The 19,285-nt window shown below is 37.5% G+C and overlaps 1 long non-coding RNA gene across 1 annotated transcript; it reads right to left on the bottom strand.

The window, feature by feature from the left end:
• LOC141363527 (uncharacterized) lies at positions 1-1,148 on the bottom strand. The gene is made up of 2 exons (XR_012369024.1): positions 585-1,148; positions 1-223 (listed from the first exon to the last, which is right to left on the bottom strand). It is a non-coding gene; the product is annotated as an uncharacterized lncRNA (long non-coding RNA).
• Between the last annotated feature and the right edge of the window lie 18,137 nt (positions 1,149-19,285).

Consider the following 19,285-nt stretch of genomic DNA (forward strand, 5'->3'; position numbering starts at 1 on the left):
ATAATAACGCGGTACTTTATTTACATATGAAGTTTATATCAGTGCACAAACAGTGTATTTAAAGACATCTCCTCCGGACGGATTTCAACATCCATGGCTCCTGTCGTCTCATCATCATCATCTTCGTTTCATCTCCTGCTCTTGCATCTGTTGCTGTGTCATCTCTCATATACAAAATAAAAACTCCTGGATGACAAACTGAAAGCTTTACGTTGGCATTTTTCTGTAAAACGGACACAAAAGAAAGCAGCACATGTGACGTTTTGTATAAAGGGTTTGTAAATACACATACAGTATACCGACATTTAAAGTTTGCTACATTCATATAACAGTTTAATTAATCTCCAAAATACCAGAAAGCATGGCTATGACTATTATAAAACCATGATTACTTTTTCTAATGGCTGACTAAAAAAATTCAACAGAGATGACACTATAACACAAAAAACACAACAAACACCCATGTAAGACACTTCTGCAATCATTATTTGTATTTTAAGTGTTTTGTATGCAAACGTAATGTAGCATTTGTATTTGTATTTTAAGTGTTTTGTATGCAGACGTTATGTAGCATGTTAACTCACCGACTGTAGATACCATCGTGACTCGATCGCTTCTTTAATACATGGACGATGAAATGATGATTCAACACACATCTTTAATTTCTCAGCACTGTTGCACTTTAAACCCTTTGTTCTGTGCCCGAAACTTTATAAACTTCTCCCGAACCGGTAGCGGTGTGCGCCGGATCCTTAGCATGGCGAGTTCGGCGTTGTAACGCGTGTTTGTTTTTTACATATGCAGATCATTTTCTTCAGTCCGAAGTACAAACATAGCAGGCATCTTCCGTGAAACAGTAAATTACTGGTGATCCCGGTTATTTTTAAAGTTTTAAATCTGCAGACAGATGGATGCACATCTTGCCAGAGACTCAGATAAACTCCGCCTTTGACCTTTACCACTCCCCTAGCCCCGAGAAGCCCTCTCTGGCCCAACGATTTCGGCGGGCCAGAAAAGCCGAGCCTTAAGCACCAACGAAGCACCAGTGAAGCACGATCATGCCCCGGAAGTGACAATGCAAACGCCACAGGCCTCGGCAGGCACTGGCACGCCCGCTTGAAGCCCGATAGTGCAAACACGGCTATTGTCAGGGTATCACGAGTGAATGATGAAGCAGCGACGCCATCTAGCGGACATAACAAAGAAACACATTTTTTTATTTCTTTATATTTTCTTTTAGAATATGTTTCTTTACAGTAGATTGTGAACAAAAGCTAAAAGTCGTCACAAATGCTATCTGAGACTAAACACAAAAGTTTATTAACTAAATACAGACTTAGTGACCACCAGCTGGTCATAGACATAAGTAGACTTGGTTACCTAAAGTAGAGCGTATATGTAATGAATGTACATCAGGAGAAGTTGAGACAGAAGAACATTTTCTCCTCCAATGTAATAAATAAAAATCTTTAAGAGATTCACTGTACAGTCAAATACAGGAGGATAAACATGAAAAATTAAAAATCTTAGGTGCTGCTTTAGTGGCACTTTATATTTATAACTACCACAGACTCAGAGGGACTGAGTGACACATCCACATAAACTATAGTATTCATTTGTATAAATATATGTATTCATGTTATGTTTTATGTTGTGCAATGCTTTGGCAAAATGTACCCAAGTATGTCATGTCAATAAAGCAATTTGAGTTTGCATTAATGCCTGAGAAATGACTTTGGCCTTATCTTTATGAGCACATTTGGCTTTTTATAGATGTAATAATTAAATAATGTAGTTAAATGTAGTATTTCTATTTATTTATTTATATAGACCATTTCAAAAGATGTAAACAACACTGGTCCAGAAACACTTCTTCTTTCAGTTTGTGACTGTTTTTTATTTTACTTTACATATATCATTATCTGTAAGATGTTTCTTTGACTTTTTGATTCAGTTCTATGTGTTCTGTTGGTTGTATTTTATCTATTATTTGTATTTATCTAGTGTTAAAAAAAACTGAAACAGGAAGTGCTTCTGAACCAGTGTTGTTTACATCTTTTGAAATGGTCTGTTGTGTAATTATTGCCTTGACTAACCTTTAAATTAGATCTGTAGCTTTTGTTAAATATTGCATGAATATTGTTAATCTTTCACATTTGTAATTAACTTTTCGTTCCACTAGATGGAGCCATAAATCTTCTCAAATTCGTGTAAGTTTAAGTAAAGTGTGTATGTTTATGTGGTTTGGTCTTCAGCAGCACTTTGGGTTGTTGTGTGTAATGTAACACACATGTCTTTGGGCAAACAGAACCAAACTGGAGCTCATCCATTGGGCTGCGGTGCTCGTGGACAGTAACAGATGAGTTGTGAGCTCATTACCGCTGTCAACCGGGCTGAACACTCAGAGAGAGACAGCCGGAGATGAGCTCAGCCATCACAACAGAAACACATCCATCAGGAACACACACCTCCATTTATAACTCACACACACACACACACACACACACACACACACACACACACACACACACACACACACACACGTTAGTGTATGTGGTTTATAGGGACATCTCCATAGACGCAATGCATTTTATACTGTCCAAACTGTTATATTCTATTCCCCTAACCTACCCCAGTCCCTAACCCCAATGTCACAAAAAGCTGTTGCCAGTCTTTAATCTATGAAAAACTACCATTTAGTATGTTTTTTTTTAGCTTTTCCGTTTATGGGGACACTCTCTCCCCATATTTCTATCTCTTTAGGGACAATTGGTCCCCACAACGTGATAATTACCATGTACACACACACACACTGAAGTCAGAAGATCTGAGATGTTCTGTTCACTGTTCACTAAAAATACCTGATGATCATTAAGTTCAATCCCAGAGGAGTGATTTTAAATCAATGAGCACAGCGCCTGGACATGACTTGAACAGAAGTGAGAGCTGTGCTTTTTCCAGCGAGGAAACGGTTTAGATAATGATGTGAGCTGTCTGACAAAGCAATCTAACACAATGGTTAAAATGTGAAGAGTTCTGATAACTACAATGAACTTTAAAAGAGCAGCAAAGTTCTTCTGTATGCCACACAAAGCTATGGGTGAAATGAATTTAGCTTATGAGGTTTGTTGTCATTTTTGGAGTTTGCTGTGATAAATGATAGCAGACTGTGCTCAGTGAGATACTTCCCCCCCCCTCAGTCCTGATATTATGTAAAACAGATAGAGAATAGGTTCAGCATAGACATGATGGAGAGAATATGACAGTGATGGTTGGATGTTGGTCTGTGGGGTTTCCATGGTAACGGCCGTCCACTGGCAGAGTCTCATCCTGGGCATCCAACAGCCATAGTTGATTGATTACTTGTCAGGATGTGAAATGACTGTTGACTGAAGGAACACCTGCAAATGACCAGCTGTCTGTCTGCATCTGTGCCTTTTCTCTCTCTCTCTCTCTCTTGCTCTCTCTCCCTCTTTCCTTACTGCTTTAGGATTGTGGCACATTTGTTGTCAATTGTTATAATAATGGAGGCTGCTAGTGATGGGGACGAGACCGCCTATGCCGAGTCCGAGTCAAGACCGAGTCTTTCAAGGGTCGAGACCGAGTCGAGACTGAGTCCGTTGGTTTTCAAATACAGTCTTTTCCGAGTCAAGACCGAGTCTTTGAGGAATCAACTCTAAGACGAGTCCTTCAGGAGTCGAGACCGAGTCGAGGCCAAGACCATAAAAACATGTCAGTTTTCATATTCATGATTTAATATCACCTCAGTTAGGCCACAGACTAAGCTAGATTGGGAATTGTTTAGAGGAGCAGTGTTAACGTCTTAATATGGACTATGCTTTTACTATCATAAAAAAAATCCCTATCACATGCATCATCTTCTGCTTATTTTTCAAAAGATAAATAAATGGCTCTGATGGCAGTATCTTTGCATTGCACGGGATGTCATTTTCAAATAATGCCCGTTAACATTGCATTTTATTACCGTTGTGGTCGCACTTTATTTTACAGTACGTGTACTTATATGGTAAATAAGTTGAACTTACCGACAAATGTGTGGTACTTATGTCACTGTCAGGGAAACCCAACCATTGACTATCATACGCGTTAACTACTGGGTACATTCACTAGTACACACTTATTGTGTATATACAATTTGTAAGTACAGAAGTGTTTGATATTAGTTTTCATATATTTACACTATAAATCCCTGTCATTACCCTAACTTGCCTGTAAATACTAAATAATTTAATTGTACATTTATTTGTAAGTACAGTAATGTTTCTTGTTAGTTACAGTATACTTACACTATAAGTATGTATCTGTTATTACCCAGTACTTATCTAAAGTTAATTAAAATAACTACCAAGTATGTACTACTGGTAAGTACAGTAATTATACCAGTTAATTACCATGTAGATACCTAAAAGTAAGTACCACACATTTGTCGGTAAGTACTACTTATTTACCATATATGTACAAGGTAAGTACACGTACTGTAAAATAAAGTGCTACTATTATTGTTATGTGTTTTTTTTGTTTTTTATATGAAATTACGAGTCCTACTCCTCCCATTGTGGTCCGAGACCGAGTCAAGACCAAGTCTTTGATGGAAGTCTGAGACGAGTCACAGAAAGCATGCGGTCTCGAGTACTACATCATTAGAGGCTACAAAAAATCAGGAAAGGAGTACAAATCAATAATAATCAGTTGTAATATAATTAAACAATGATAGTAAAAAAACACAAGACAAGGCTCAGCTAGACAGAGTGTTGATCTAAATTGATCTAAATTGTTCCAGGTGGTTTAATGATGCTGCTATGTGGTTGCTATGGTTATGGAGGTGGTTGCTAGGTGTTTAGCTCATGTAGTAAATACAAATAGTGTATAATGGTGATAACAGGACGCTCACTGATAATGACTTAAAGAGCAACTATGGTCCGATTCACAGTTTTTACATTTCCTTTGGTGTGTAAGTGTGTGTAAGTACATGTTAACCATATACAAAAAGTACATACCCTAAAGTAAATGATGTCGTGAGTTATCATCTCCAACGTAAATCTCTTTTCTTGGAATACAACAAACCAGTGCCGCTGCTAGCCATTTTGGTGCCCTAAGCATAATTCCTTTATGATGCCCCCTACCCGGACCCTGAGAAAAAAACGTTTGTTTTTGCCAGTTTAACTTTTTACTAAACATATAACTCAATACCAAACAATAGCAGCATCACAGTAGCCTATAAAACTTAACAATAGTAAAAAGAGAAAGTAAAATCTTCACTGCTCTGTAAACATATGTAAAATAGCCAACACACACTACACATTGGAAAGTGCAAACTTTTCTTCAGTAAATAGAAAAATAAAATAATATATAAAATGTTATTATGAATGATATAAAGCAAACATTACTGTTGAATTCTGTGCATTATTGCACCTTATTATATTATGCTTTTATATAAGATTAGATTTTTTTAGATGTTTTAGCTGTTATACATAGCCTACTGTGTTTACAAAGTAAGTAAAGTTGTGACTTTTAGTCTTATAAATCTTTTTTTTTTATTTAAGAAGATTGGCTATTCTTGTTTGTAATTATTGCTGCTGATTATTAATTTATTCAAAGTGACATTTAATTTGGATTATTTTGATAATATATTTAACAGGAATTGTTAGCCTACCATGTGCACTGTGCCGACTGCTAACGTTAAACTGAGAAAGTATTAACCACCGTCACGTCAAAATAACATAAACAACTGCTGAATATCTAAAGAAAGATATTAAAGAAAGTAACAGCTAGCTGGCGTCAGTTATTTGTAAAATGCATATGCATAGGTAATGTTTTAGAGTAAAATCTCAAATTATAAATTAAAACAACATAGTTTGTTAACAATAACGTCAGCAAGTTCGCATTATTGCGCATTACGATTAGCAGCAGCACATGCACATTTATCATGATTAAACTTACCTGCAGTTGATGCACGGGCATCATATCGTAGTTTCTTGTTCTTTCTTTTCTCAAATCCTGACTCCTGCTGTCTTTTTGGGGCCATTTCCATAAAAGTTGCCTACTGTCTGTCAAACTTCGTCAGGCGCCCACGCGATCAACCGGCGCAGACTATCCAGTGGCCATATACTTTCTAGACTAGAGCAATTAAATTATCTCGTTCCCCGTTTTTGTTACATATACATGGCTAAAAAGTGCCTCATAATATTTCTATATGCCAATGAAATTAATTCGGCATTATATTTTTTTTTCATTAGGCTATTATTTTTGGTGCCCCCTCAGCACTTGCTGCCCTACGCACCGCGTGTGATGTGCGTTATGGGAGCGGCGGTCCTGCAACAAACACACGGATTGTAGGCAACAGTTTACTTCCTGGGCCGGTTGACATGGACAAGACGGACATTATCATAATTCCTCCCGCTTCCGCAGTCTGTAAGTTAACTCCTGATAGCATTGCATTGTGACCGAATCTTTCAAACATGGTAAGGAGCATCACATTTCCGGCTGACGTCAGAGGCTGTGGCGTAGCAAGTCAGTCCCGGGCCCATATGCAAAAAAATTTGCGGGCCCCCTTAAGCCAAAGCCCCCCCAACCTTGCCCGTTGGCACTGTTAACTGTGGTGTGCAGGTCTGTTAACAACATATACTTTTAATAAGGTAGTCAAATATTTTTACTTTCCTTTTTTACTTTAAAAGGTAGATTTAAATAAAGAAAAATGAAATGTTTTGGGTACTTTTTGACTCGTGACTAACTTCTCCACCTTCTCTTTTCTCTTTAAGGCCCCACTTTCATGTTTATATTTGTCCATCCTTAATGTTCATGTAGATAGCCATTATAATAACCTTTCACACTGTTTTCGGGTTTTTTTTGGCGCGGCAATGCGTCATGTAAAAAAATGATGGCGTAGTAGTCTACGGCAGCCGCGGAGTGCAAAAAAAATATAAACGCAAACAAGAAATTGCGGAAAAATGAGAAATTACATAGAAATAAGTCATCACTACACATGATATGCATACAAAAATATATTTATTGCGGACACAAATAAAAATTAAATTGAAATTTTTTTTTTATTAAAAGCTGGGGCGGGCCCCCTAGTGGCCCGGGCCCATTTGCACGTGCATACCCTGCATGCCCAGATGCTACGCCACTGGTCAGAGGTATTCAGGCCAAACACAAAGTACAGATTAGCTGGCCAATCAGGGACACAAAGCTTTTCAATTCCCCACGTTTTAGGAAGAGAGTGAAATCTGGTATGTGAAAAACTATGTGTTTTTTAAACCATAAACCACATGAACACATTGTATTATACCAAATACACAAAATAACATTGTTTTTAGGTGCTCTTTAAAACTTTCTGTGCTCATATTGATAGGAGGCAAAAATACAGAAAGCCCATATTATCATCCCACTGTAAGACCACAGGATTCATCTCTCACACTGTATAACACACACTGTCCCAGATTTAACAAAACTATGATATTTTTTCTGTTAGAAAGGCGGTGTAATGCTGATACAAAGATCTCATCTGAAGTTATATCTCGCAAAGTCTGAGACAATCCGCAGAACATCAAAGATCTGATCGGATTTTCATACAGTACAAATATTTTCCTGATGCTGTTCTTTAGCTAACCTTTAATATATGTCACAGAGATATACTATTTGAAGCTTTAAAACGTTTCATTCAGTCTTGTAAATTGAAGTCTCAGATTGTTTTCTTCTACATTTAATTATCTCAGTTTAAGTTTCTCAGTTTCAGATTTGCATATTCTATTCTTAATCAGATTGGATTATCTCTGTGTTTCTGTAATGCTAAATGAGATGGTGGTGTCTGTGTATGTGGGTGGGGTGTGATTTGCATAATCTGTGACCTCATTTCATCTATCTTTTCTCTCTAGACACGGAGTTTAAACTGAGAATGGATTTTTACAGATCAAAGACAGAACTACATGGTACAAGACAAAGATAAAAGGATTTGTCATGGTTAAGATGAGGTCACAGTACGTCTGCAGCCAATCACATCTCTCCATATTCACACATTATGTAACACACCTTATATGTTTAAAACTTTAAAGAAACATGCAACATCCAACACATACGGCAACAATTGAACGCTTAAACCTTTATAGATGCAACTAAAGTAGAACAATATCAACTGTACTGTAAGGTGTTTCTCTGCAGATAAAAGTTTACAGCTGTATGAGTATGTGAGATTATACTGCATGTGTTTGTGTATGATGAACAACAGCACATATACAATTGAATATTGAAAGTCAGCAGGTTGAGAGAGAGAGAGAGAGAGAGAGAGAGAGAGAGAGAGAGAGAGAGAGAGAGATACAGGTTAAATGCAGAGAGCGCATGATAAATTACTCTAGATGTGCATGTCATCTCTGTCCTGGAGTCAAGGCCTGTGTGTGTGCGCCTGTGTAGAGTATATAAAGCAGCAGATGAGCGTACATTATACTTTACAGTACACAGATAAATGCTAGACCATCACAGTATGATTGTGTTTGATATGCATTATCAATGGGACAGCTTTTTCAGATGTTTGTAAGCATTGATGTGGCAACCGACTTTAGTTACATTTGTAGCCGATGAATTGTAGTTTATTTTTTTGTAGAGAATCAAGTTGTTTATGAGGATGTCTGGAATAAAGTGTGTTTTGTAAGTGTTACACAGAGAATCGTTTTTATTTTCTATTAGTGAAGTGAATTAGTTTTCTTGTGTTTTCTGTCAAATAAATGTATAACAGTGCAGATATAACAGTGTGAGATTTGCATGAACAGACCCTCAGTGTGTTTCACTCTTATAGATGGATCGACTGTAAACTTTAATAAACGTGATGTATTAGTGTTGCATGCACTGCACAATAGAAGTCATTATTCAAAAACAAATGTAGTATATGCATGAGAATACACACAAACACACACACAACCACACACACACACAAACTGTTCAGGGAGGAAAATCAGCAGTCAGTCTATGGTGCAGTAGAAAAAAGAAAAAGTATGTGAACCTGTTCGAATTTCATGAATTCCAAAAGGTGATGTTTTCTGAATAAATTTGTCATAAAATGTGATCTGATCTTCTGAAGTCAAGAGTATTAACAAACATGATGTGTCTAAAAATAATTACACAAAAATTCTGATCTTTCATGTCTTTATTGAACACACTCATTCAACATTCAAAGGCAGTGGAAAAAGTAAGTGAACCCTTAGAATTAATAACTAGCTGACCCCCCTTGGCAGCAATAACCTCGACCAGGCGCTTCCTGTAGCTGTGGATCAGACCTGCACATCGTTGAGGAAGAATTTTAGCCCATTCTTCCTGGCAGAACTGTCATATTATTTGGACGTCTCATGTGTATGGCCCTCTTCAAGTCAATCCATAGCATCTCTATTGGGTTGTGGTCTGGGCTCTGGCCACCCTGAAAGGCAGATTTAGTTTTTCTGAAGCCATTCTGTTGTGGACTTGCTCCTGTGTTTTGAGTGGTTGTCCTGTTGCATCACCCACCTTCTACATAGTTTAGCTGACGTACAGACAATCTCACATTATCCTGAAGAATTGTCTGATATACTTGGGAATTCATCTTTCCCTCAATGATTGTAAGCTGGCTAGGCCCTGAAGCAGCAAAGCAGGCCCAAATCAAGATGTTTCCTCCACCATACGTTACAGTTGGGATTGTGTATTCATGATGATATGCCGTGCCCTTTCTACACCAGATGTAATGCTGTGTTTTTCCAATTAGTTCAATCTTAGTCCACAATCAGTCCAAAAAACATTTTGCCAATACTTCTTTTGCAAACTTCAGGCGTGCAGCAATGTTCTTTTTAGTAAGCAGTGGCTTCCTTCGTGATGTCCTGCTGTGGATACCCTGCTTGTTCAGTGTTTTACATATTGTACACTCATGAACAGAGATGTTAGCAAGTTCCAACAGTGGCGGAGCCAGATGGCTAGTTGAGGAAGAAGTCCTTGCCACCCCTGTTGCCACCCCGCTGAAAACATTACACAGTTTGATTTTTACGAACATTTCTCAAATCTCCCAGCGGACGTGAATGTATCCGCAAGAACCGACAGCCGGATCACGTCAAAGTTCCGCGAGAGCGATTTAAAAGCAAACTCCTCCGTATGATTTCGCGAATCGCAGGTACTTTGACGTAATCCGGCTGTCGGTTCTTGCGGCGCCGCATGAAGTTGAACAAGCCTATTGGTTAAGCTGACACGCATTTCCTTCGTGCTCAAAAACATAACGCGGCAGCACACACAGGATCGATGAAAAGCGTTTTGCTGGTATGTGCGGCTTTTATTGGTATTAAATTAAACAAAGTACTGTTTTTACAGGAAGTAAGGGAGACGTTGCACTGTAGTGCTTAGCATAAACTTCAATGAGCATTACTAGTCTTGTGAAACTGATCCTGTCACGCCAACGTGAAGATGCTTAAAACAATAATAAAAAAATGTCGTTAGCAAATGTTCAGCAACAATCAGAGACATTAGGTAGGCTTATTCATATTGGCACGTGTAATGCAGCATATTGAACTTAAAGGAATATTCCATTTTCTTAAAAGAAAAATCCAGATAATTTACTCACCACCATGTCATCCAAAATGTTGATATCTTTCTTTGTTCAGTCCAGAAGAAATTATGTTTTTTGAGGAAAACATTGCAGGATTTTTCTCATTTTAATGGACTTTAATGGACACCACCACTTAATACTTAACTCAACACTTAACAGTTTTCTTTCAACAGAGTCTCAAAGGACTACAAACGATCCCAAACGAGGCACAAGGGTCTTATCTAGCAAAACGATTGTCATTTTCACAATAAAAATAACAAATAAACACTTTTAAACCACAATTTCTCGTCTAGATCCGGTCCTGAAAGCGTCAGCGTGACCTCACGCAATACGTCATCACGTCAAGAGGTCACAAAGGATGAACGCGAAACTCCGCCACAGTGTTTACAAGTGTGGATAAAGAGGACCGTTCCTACGTTGTTGTATGTCAACTGTTACTAATTAATGTCTTTGTGTCAGTTTATTGTTTACAATGGTCCGCAAATGTGCGTTTTATATATGTAACACGTGACCTCCCTACGTCACCACGCATTTACGTTAGGTCCCACTGGACTGGACCTAGACGAAAAGTTGTGGTTTAAAAGTGTATATTTGTTATTTTTATTGTCAAAAATGATAATCGTTTCGCTAGATAAGACCCTTATGCCTCGTTTGGGATCGTTTATAGTCCTTTGAAACTCCGTTGAAAAAAACTGTTAAGTGTTGAGTTAAGTATTAAGTGGTGGTGTCCATTAAAGTCCATTAAAATGAGAAAAATCCTTTCTCAAAAAACATAATTTCTTCTGGACTGAACAAAGAAAGACATCAACATTTTGGATGACATGGTGGTGAGTAAATTATCTGGATTTTTCTTTTAAGAAAATGGAATATTCCTTTAATAAAACCACAGTGGAGATAGTACAGGGATGTAAACAGCGCGCTTTTCGGCGCCTCACGCTTTTTCACGTCAGTTTGGGTGACTTGGGTCTGAGAGGGTTGGATTATAATTTCGCAAAGTCATCTGAAGCCATTCCATAGCTTTATGTGAGGGACAGAAGTCTATTTACATCATTACGTTAAAGTTTACGGAAACTCGTTCCCGCCTCTCGCAATTTTCCATGTGTTGTCAAATAGGCTAGACCTCAATATACTCAGATTTTGTCGTAATGTATTACTTTAGTATTTGTATTATTAGTAACGGTGTACTTAATAATAACAAGCAAATTGTTCCAAATTTTGGTTTCTTCATGAGGTGTGTAACCAAGTTATCCTTTGTATAGGGACAGCAGAATGAAGAGAAAAAGCGATATAACCAACTTCTTTCTAAAGAAGCAAAAGTCAGGTGCAGATCAGGGCCAAACAGATCCCAGTCCCAGTTGTTCTATTTTTGCTGTATAATTAATACATTTATAATTGTGTACATTTTGGAAAACAAGCAACTTTAATTTAATCTATATAAATTTTGTGAAAATATTTTTTTGTGTGTAATTGAACACTTTGTATATTGACCCCCCAAAATAATACCTTGCCACCCCTATTTTAAAAGTCTAGCTCCACCACTGAGTTACAATGAAGCCTTCAAATCTTTGGCTGTCATTGGGGGTTGTTTCTTTTCCTTATTAATGAGTCTTCGTTGTGCTCTTAGTGTCATTTTGACTGGGCGCCCACTTGGTAGAGTAGCAACAGTCGCAAAGCGTCTCCATTTGTAGATTGTTTGCATAACTGTAGACTGGTGAATTTCTAAAGTCTTTGAAATAACTTTGTTACCCTTTCCAGCTTTATGTAATGCAACAATTGACGGTCGCTCCTCTGAAAGCTCTTTTTATAACTCACATAAGCGTGTTTTTCTTGTGCAAAGCAAACTCCAAAAGTTTGAGGGGTTTTTAAACAGTCAAAGTAGCTGTAGTCCACACCTCCAAGTGTATTATCTTAACGAGATTCCAGGCAGGGCCGGCCCAAGGCGTAAGCGAACTAAGCAGCCGCTTGGGGCCCCGTGGCCACCAGGGGGCCCCCAATCGTTTTTTTTTTACAATTAGATAACTTAAACAAGTAATATAAATGAATGAATTAATGAATGAATACGAATGTATAAATTAATAATTCAAGACAAAAAAAAATCTGATTTGAGACTCATGCGCAATATAGACACCTCGCGTGCATTGACAATTCGCGCCGGTGTGCAAGTGTGCGTAACTGTAATAAATGACAAGCCATGTCACAAAAAAGTATTTATCCCTCTGGTGCCGAAAAGATGAAGAAGAAAAGGACAGAGGAGGAGAAAAAAGCAAGATAAAGGTATGTTTGCATGATTATTTACAGTATGTTTAAGTTGTTCAGCATTAGTGGTGTGACAGATCGCAGTTGATCCGTGATCGACCCACAGTTCAGGTCGCATGCGATTTGCGGATTAATATGCAAATTTAAATAGGGAAAGTTTATCATTTCACATGTTTAAAAGGCTTGCAAATGTTAACATTTCAAGTGATTTTAAACCATTTAACCGCAAAAGGCGCTAAAGTAAGAAGCTTTCTAGACGCACATGCGTTTGAATGTTATGATTCATTTAATTTGATTTCTGTACCTAATGCTAATTTTAGACCTTACTTAATGTGCAACTTTGTTCTTTTAATAAATATTTGTAATTTCTTTCTTTTTTTTGTTTTAATTGGTGATGGGGCCCCCAAACAAATTCTGCTTAGGGCCCCTAAGATCCTCGGGCCGGCACTGATTCCAGGTGTGCTAAAACCTAACTCAATAAGCTTTTTTGAGGTCAATAACTCAAGGGTTCACATACTTTTTCCACAAGCACTATGAGGTTTTTTTTGGTTGTTGTTCTCAATAAAGACATGAAAGATCATATTTAGACACATTATGTTTGTCAATACCCTTGACTGAAGATCAGATCACATTTTAGGGGAAAAAAAATCAGAAAATATGACATTCTAAAAGGTTCACATACTTTTTCTTGCCAATGTAAATTACGTTGTATTTAATTATTTTATGTAACAATACTGAGCTCAGGTGCATCTGAATCTGTATGTCACGAATAAAGATGAAGCATGCAGGTCAAGTGGAGGGTACAGTTGACAAACAACTGATATTAAGATGAATGTGAATGCCAAAAGACGGCTTTTTTAAACTGTTATTCTGTAGTACTCTTGCTACATACTGTAAAAATAGGAGAAAGGGAGAAAAGACACATTTTGAGAAGCGCATTTGCATTTCAGAATGTGTTTAACTGTTTTTGAAGTAATGTCTGAATAAAATAACATCTCATCCAGATCTAGAAGTCTTTATATCCTTCATGCTAAATATTAATTATCTTGTAATTTCAGAAGTATGTTTGCATGCATGCGTGCGTGTGTGTGTGTCTCAGAATCATTTTATGATCATTTTGTGTTCTGCTTCATGCTGTTGAGTTTCTCCAGATATCTAAAGTGTTTCTCTGAGCTCAAGTGATGTCTCAGTATAAGATGTCTTCATGAATCCTCTCATAAGGAGTCCAGACAGACTAAATTCTTCTTCTTTTTGGAGTTCAGCTGTAGTGCAGAGGATTTCTCTGTGTAAGATGCACACAAAAGGGTTTATGAAAATTGTAATAACAGCAGTAATCCCACAAAGAGCTCAACTGAGGTTTCATTTTTGTGAATTTGAGTTTGTGTGTGCTGAAGCGTTTTAGTATGTTAAAGACAGATGAGAAACACACACACTTTCCATTAAGAGTCTCCATCTGTTTTATTGTGTTGTGTTTCTCAATCATGATGTGAAAACTCATAACTGCTGCATTTGGCAAAGCTTGTAAATATTCAGGCAGCCACAGAGATATGAGAACACGCTTCACCACAGAAAACAGAAACAGAAAATGGAGGATTTGTTTCACTGTGGATCTGTTAGGTCATGAATGTTGCCAACTCTTCTTTGCTTCAAGCTGTTAGCAGTTAACCGTCCAAGCTGTTCTGATCACATTCTCACTTTTAACATGGTGTCACCCCAGAGGAACATTTCATTGCTGAGAGGTTTGCTCTTTCATTGCCTAGGCGGTGTAAATGTCCTGCTGTAAAGCTCAGATTAGACAGCGTGAACTTCTGCTCTTACATCAACACACACACACAAGCACACACACACACACCTGCTGTAGACCAACACCTAAAATAACATGACAGTCCTTTCATTAAAGCTCCACTGTGTAGGATCTACTCCCATCTAGCGGTGAAAGTCTATATGACAACCAATTGAATATTACTTTCTAGCCCCCCCCCCCCCCCCATTCGGAACGCGTTTTAACTCGTACGGTGGCCCGGCCGTGTCATGTCAAGGTTAACATGGCTTCCAGTAGCTACAAAGCAAAAGCAATGAAAATAAATGAACAATTTGCAATGTCCTTTGCCTGTGATCCATCAAAGCACACAGATTTATGTTTAACATGGAAAAAGTCTGATTGTCATGATATGTCCGCTTAAAATCACATACAAAAAGCAACCATAAACGTAGCTTAGACACGTACTCCTTTTTCATCGACGCGAGGAAACATATCACAGGGGCTGTTAAACTTGGTATTAAGATGTGTTTTCATCGATCAGATCACAAGTGGACGAGAGAGACACATTACGTTTACACTTGGTGTTTAAATCCATCTCTTTTTGTCCATTTTTCGACCGCTTCTCTCCAGATTACTGAGGAGATGGTCTGTGGACGAGTTCCTCTCCTGTCATTTAATCATGAGCGGGAGTAATGATGGGTTTAAATGGACGCAAACTAATATAATGTCAGAGTCCAATGCTTATGTTTTAAGTAAACGTTATGTCCGTGTATATGTAAGAGCTTTCTCTGATATTGGTGAAATAAGATCGCTCAACTTTCACACGCTTGTAAAATGAAGTGAGTGTAGTCTGAAAGCGCGAATTTCCCTCGTCAGCGAATGTATTTCAAAGATGGAGGCACAACATGGATGCGCCAGTCGAGCGACTCGACCGTATGTATTTTAAATAGCAGATTCTACACTTACGAGAATACTTTGATTAGTGGGGTGGAAGTAATTACACATGAATGCGCACATACTTTTGAAAGAAAACATGGGTTTTTGCTAAGAATTAACTAAAAAAAGTACACAGTGGAGCTTTAACTGGGTGTGTTTGTGAGATTGAGTTCTGACTTGAAATTCTCATTGGATCATTAAATCATATTAATCATAATAATAGCTTAGCAACTATAAACAGTAAGGGATCGCACACCGGCCGCGCCGCGTCGAGTCGCGCCTAGGACAACTAGGAGGTATTGTAAACCGGAAGTGCACGTTAAATAGCGGGAGCTTTGTCAGATAGCGTCTACTTCAAAATGTAAAATATACGTTAGCAGCAAATGTTAATCGTTAATGATTTGGGACAAATATGATGTTATTTAATCTTAAACTATGTGAGTGGCGCTCTGTGGCGCGACAGGGATTTGAACAACTTCCTGAGTCACAGCTGGTCACACCTGCACTTATGATGTTTACGTGGTTTTTACATTCAAAAACATCAAAAGCAATAAGTTATAGGCTATTTTGTAACATGGTTCTAATGCTGTCTGGAGAAATGGTTCATTTGAACAATTCCCCACATGTAATGACCGGGAATGAAGCTATCCAATCATAGCAGTGGGCGTTTACGTCCACGTCTTCAGTGCGCCCGCTGCAATGATTGGATAGCTTCATTCCCCATCATTACATGTGGGGAATTGTTTTGAAAACCTTAATGTGTAAAAATAGCAGCCAAACATGTATATGTTTGAGCAACAAAAGATTCTGGGTGCTAAAGATGATGCACATAAATGACAATGCATATAGTGTAGTAGAAACAAAACTTTAAACTCTACGTGACTAAATTAACGTATATAACACAGTAAGCATGCATCAGAATCTAAACCGCGGCTGGTAAGTCCTTATCAATAACTTTGTATATTTCTATCGTTATATTATGGTTGTATTGTTTAGTGTTGCACCTTTAAAAATCGTTTAATGTTTTAGTAAATTAAACATACGTGTTTAGACACGGATGTTACACTGCAAAAAAGACTTTCTTACTTAGTATTTTTGTCTTGTTTTCAGTAGAAATATCTAAAAATTCTTAAATCAAGATGTATTTTCTTGATGAGCAAAATGACCTAAGAAAATAATACTAGTTTTTAGACAAAAAATATACAATTTAAGTGAATTTTTGCTTAAAACAAGCAAAAATATCTGCCAATGTGGTGAGAAAATTTTACTTGAATTAAGTGTTCAAGAAAAAAGAAATCTTATTTCACAATTTTTTTTCTCACCTCATTGGCAGATAATTTTGCTTGTTTTAATGACAATTTCACTTAAATTGTATATTATTTGTCTTAAAACTAGACTTATTTACTAAGGTCATTTTCCTCATCAAGAAAAAGCATCTTAATTTAAGAATTTTTAGATATTTCTACTGAAAACAAGACAAAAATACTAAGTAAAAAAGTCATTTTTTGCAGTGTACAATCAGGACACATCAAGCGATCTCTAACAAAGCAATAGTGAACAAAAAATGTTTTACTCACATAATACTGCTGTGCCATTCCTATCAGATCCAATATTAATAGTGCTTTTAATCACAGTCTCTCTGCAAATCCAGCATCGACTTGTGGCTTCTTTACAAATGAATCCGCGGTACACTCCCCGTGCGAGCTGGAACTTCTTTAAAAACAAACTTCAACCACGCATTCCTAATGTTATGTTCCGAGCCTCTGAGGGAAGGTTATTCATGAATATCGGCTGACGTCACTCACATCTCAAACTTGTCTTCCGCCATTTTGAGTACCTGAAGTGGTCGCAAAAAAACTAGAAGCTATGCCTTCAATATGTTGTGAGCATCAAAATCGCTATTTTTACAACACTAAGGCGGCTCGACACAACATGAAACTTTGCTCGAAGTATCACCTGTGCCTCTACACGTGAACTCGAGCATTGAGAACATTCACTGTAAAAAATCCAACTTTAAAATGTTCATTCAACAAAGAACATTAAGTAACTTGAACAAAGATTTCTTTGATGAAGGGCGTCAGTTGATTATTTTGTGTTCACTGAATGAAAAGAGCATAATCATTCAGCTAACAAATATTATTTTGTTGACTGGACTTAGATGAAAAAGTTTTTGTCCAATTCGTTCACCCAACTTGCCAACCTGAACAAGCAATTTAAAAAAAAACAATGGTCGGAATGGTTCCCAGCATGCATTGCGACATGTTCACTTCTTTGGTTAATATTTACTAAAAAAGATGACTGTTTTAATGTTTGCTGGATTTATTTATGTTGTTATGTTGTTAATGTTAGTTATATGTTGTATTTAGAGTAATTTTTAAAGAATTATGTTTGTTCATTGTTACCATGATTGAGAAGTGTGTGTTCAGTGTAGAGGGCAGCACAATGAGTTAACGCGCATCATTGTTGCCTCACAGCAAAAAAAGGTCTCTGTTTCAAAAAAGGACTAAGTCAGACAAAGACTTTGTTAAGGAGACCTTTCTTTGTAGAGTATGCATGTTCTCTCTGTGAGATTGTGGGTTCATTCCCACAGTCCAAAACATGCAGTTGCTTTTATCCAAAGCGACTTACACTGCATTAAAAGCTAGACATTTTTATCAGTACTTGTGTTCCCTGGGTTTGAACCCATGACTTTTTGCGCTGCAAACACAATGTTCTACCACTGAGCTACACAGGAACACAAGAACTGTCCTTTACCCAACTTGTATGTGTATTACCTTTATGGATAGATGCTGGAATACAGTTGTAATAGTTGAGAGGACTTAAGTCACTAGTTGAGTAAACTTAGAAATTTGCTAATAGCCTAATCAGTTTAAGTTGGTTCAACTTTTGGTGTAAGTTGTTATTGCTCAGTAAATTGAGTTAGGTGAACTACATCATCCAAAAGTTGAGTAAACTCAAAAAAGCTGTGCAGCAAGTTGCCTTGAAAATGTAAGTTAAGTCAACTTTTTATTTTTTACAGTGTTGTTTGTGTACACAGAGTTTACTTAAAAGAAGGTTTTGAACAACTGACTTTGGTTGTTTTGGCATCTGCTCGCCGCCATCTTCCCAGTCAATATGTATTGATCTCCGAATGCGATGTAAGGAGGGAGGAAAGTAAAGATGGATAGTCCCTAAATCATAGTTCCATATAAATGCACGGATAATTCGTTGTTTTGTCGCAAGTGAAAAACAATATTGACCTTCTAGTTGAAAAGGAGCCTCATATGAGATTTATTCATTCGCATTCGGAAATCGATTCTTTATGTCTGGCAAAGATGACAAGCGGACTATAACAGCCAAAGTCAGTTGTGCAAAACCTTTCTTTTTAGTAAACTCTGTGTACACAAACAATGTTCTCAATGCTCGTGTTCACGTGTAGAGATCCAGATGATACTTCGAGCAAAGTTTCATGTTGTGTCGCACCTTCTTAGTGTTGTAAAAATAGTGGTAATTCTGTAGCAGCGGACAGCGGCTTTAAGAACGCATCAGGGATGGAGTAGGCATCACACCCTAACCAAGATATTTTTTTAAAAGTAGCATTTCTTTTTATGACAGTCGAGGTGCGACATGTTGTCTTTCGTAGCCATTACCCGTATCCGTAAAAATCATAGGCAGTTAAAGATAAGAAATCCGTAAATCGTAGCAAGCTAGCCGATGCTTGTCAGTAGCCTACTGGTACTCGGTAGGTACTTAAGATGGCGGCAGGCAACTGGAATGAT

The sequence above is a fragment of the Misgurnus anguillicaudatus genome, chromosome 1, assembly GCF_027580225.2.
Source record: "Misgurnus anguillicaudatus chromosome 1, ASM2758022v2, whole genome shotgun sequence".
NCBI classification, from domain to species: Eukaryota; Metazoa; Chordata; class Actinopteri; order Cypriniformes; family Cobitidae; genus Misgurnus; species Misgurnus anguillicaudatus.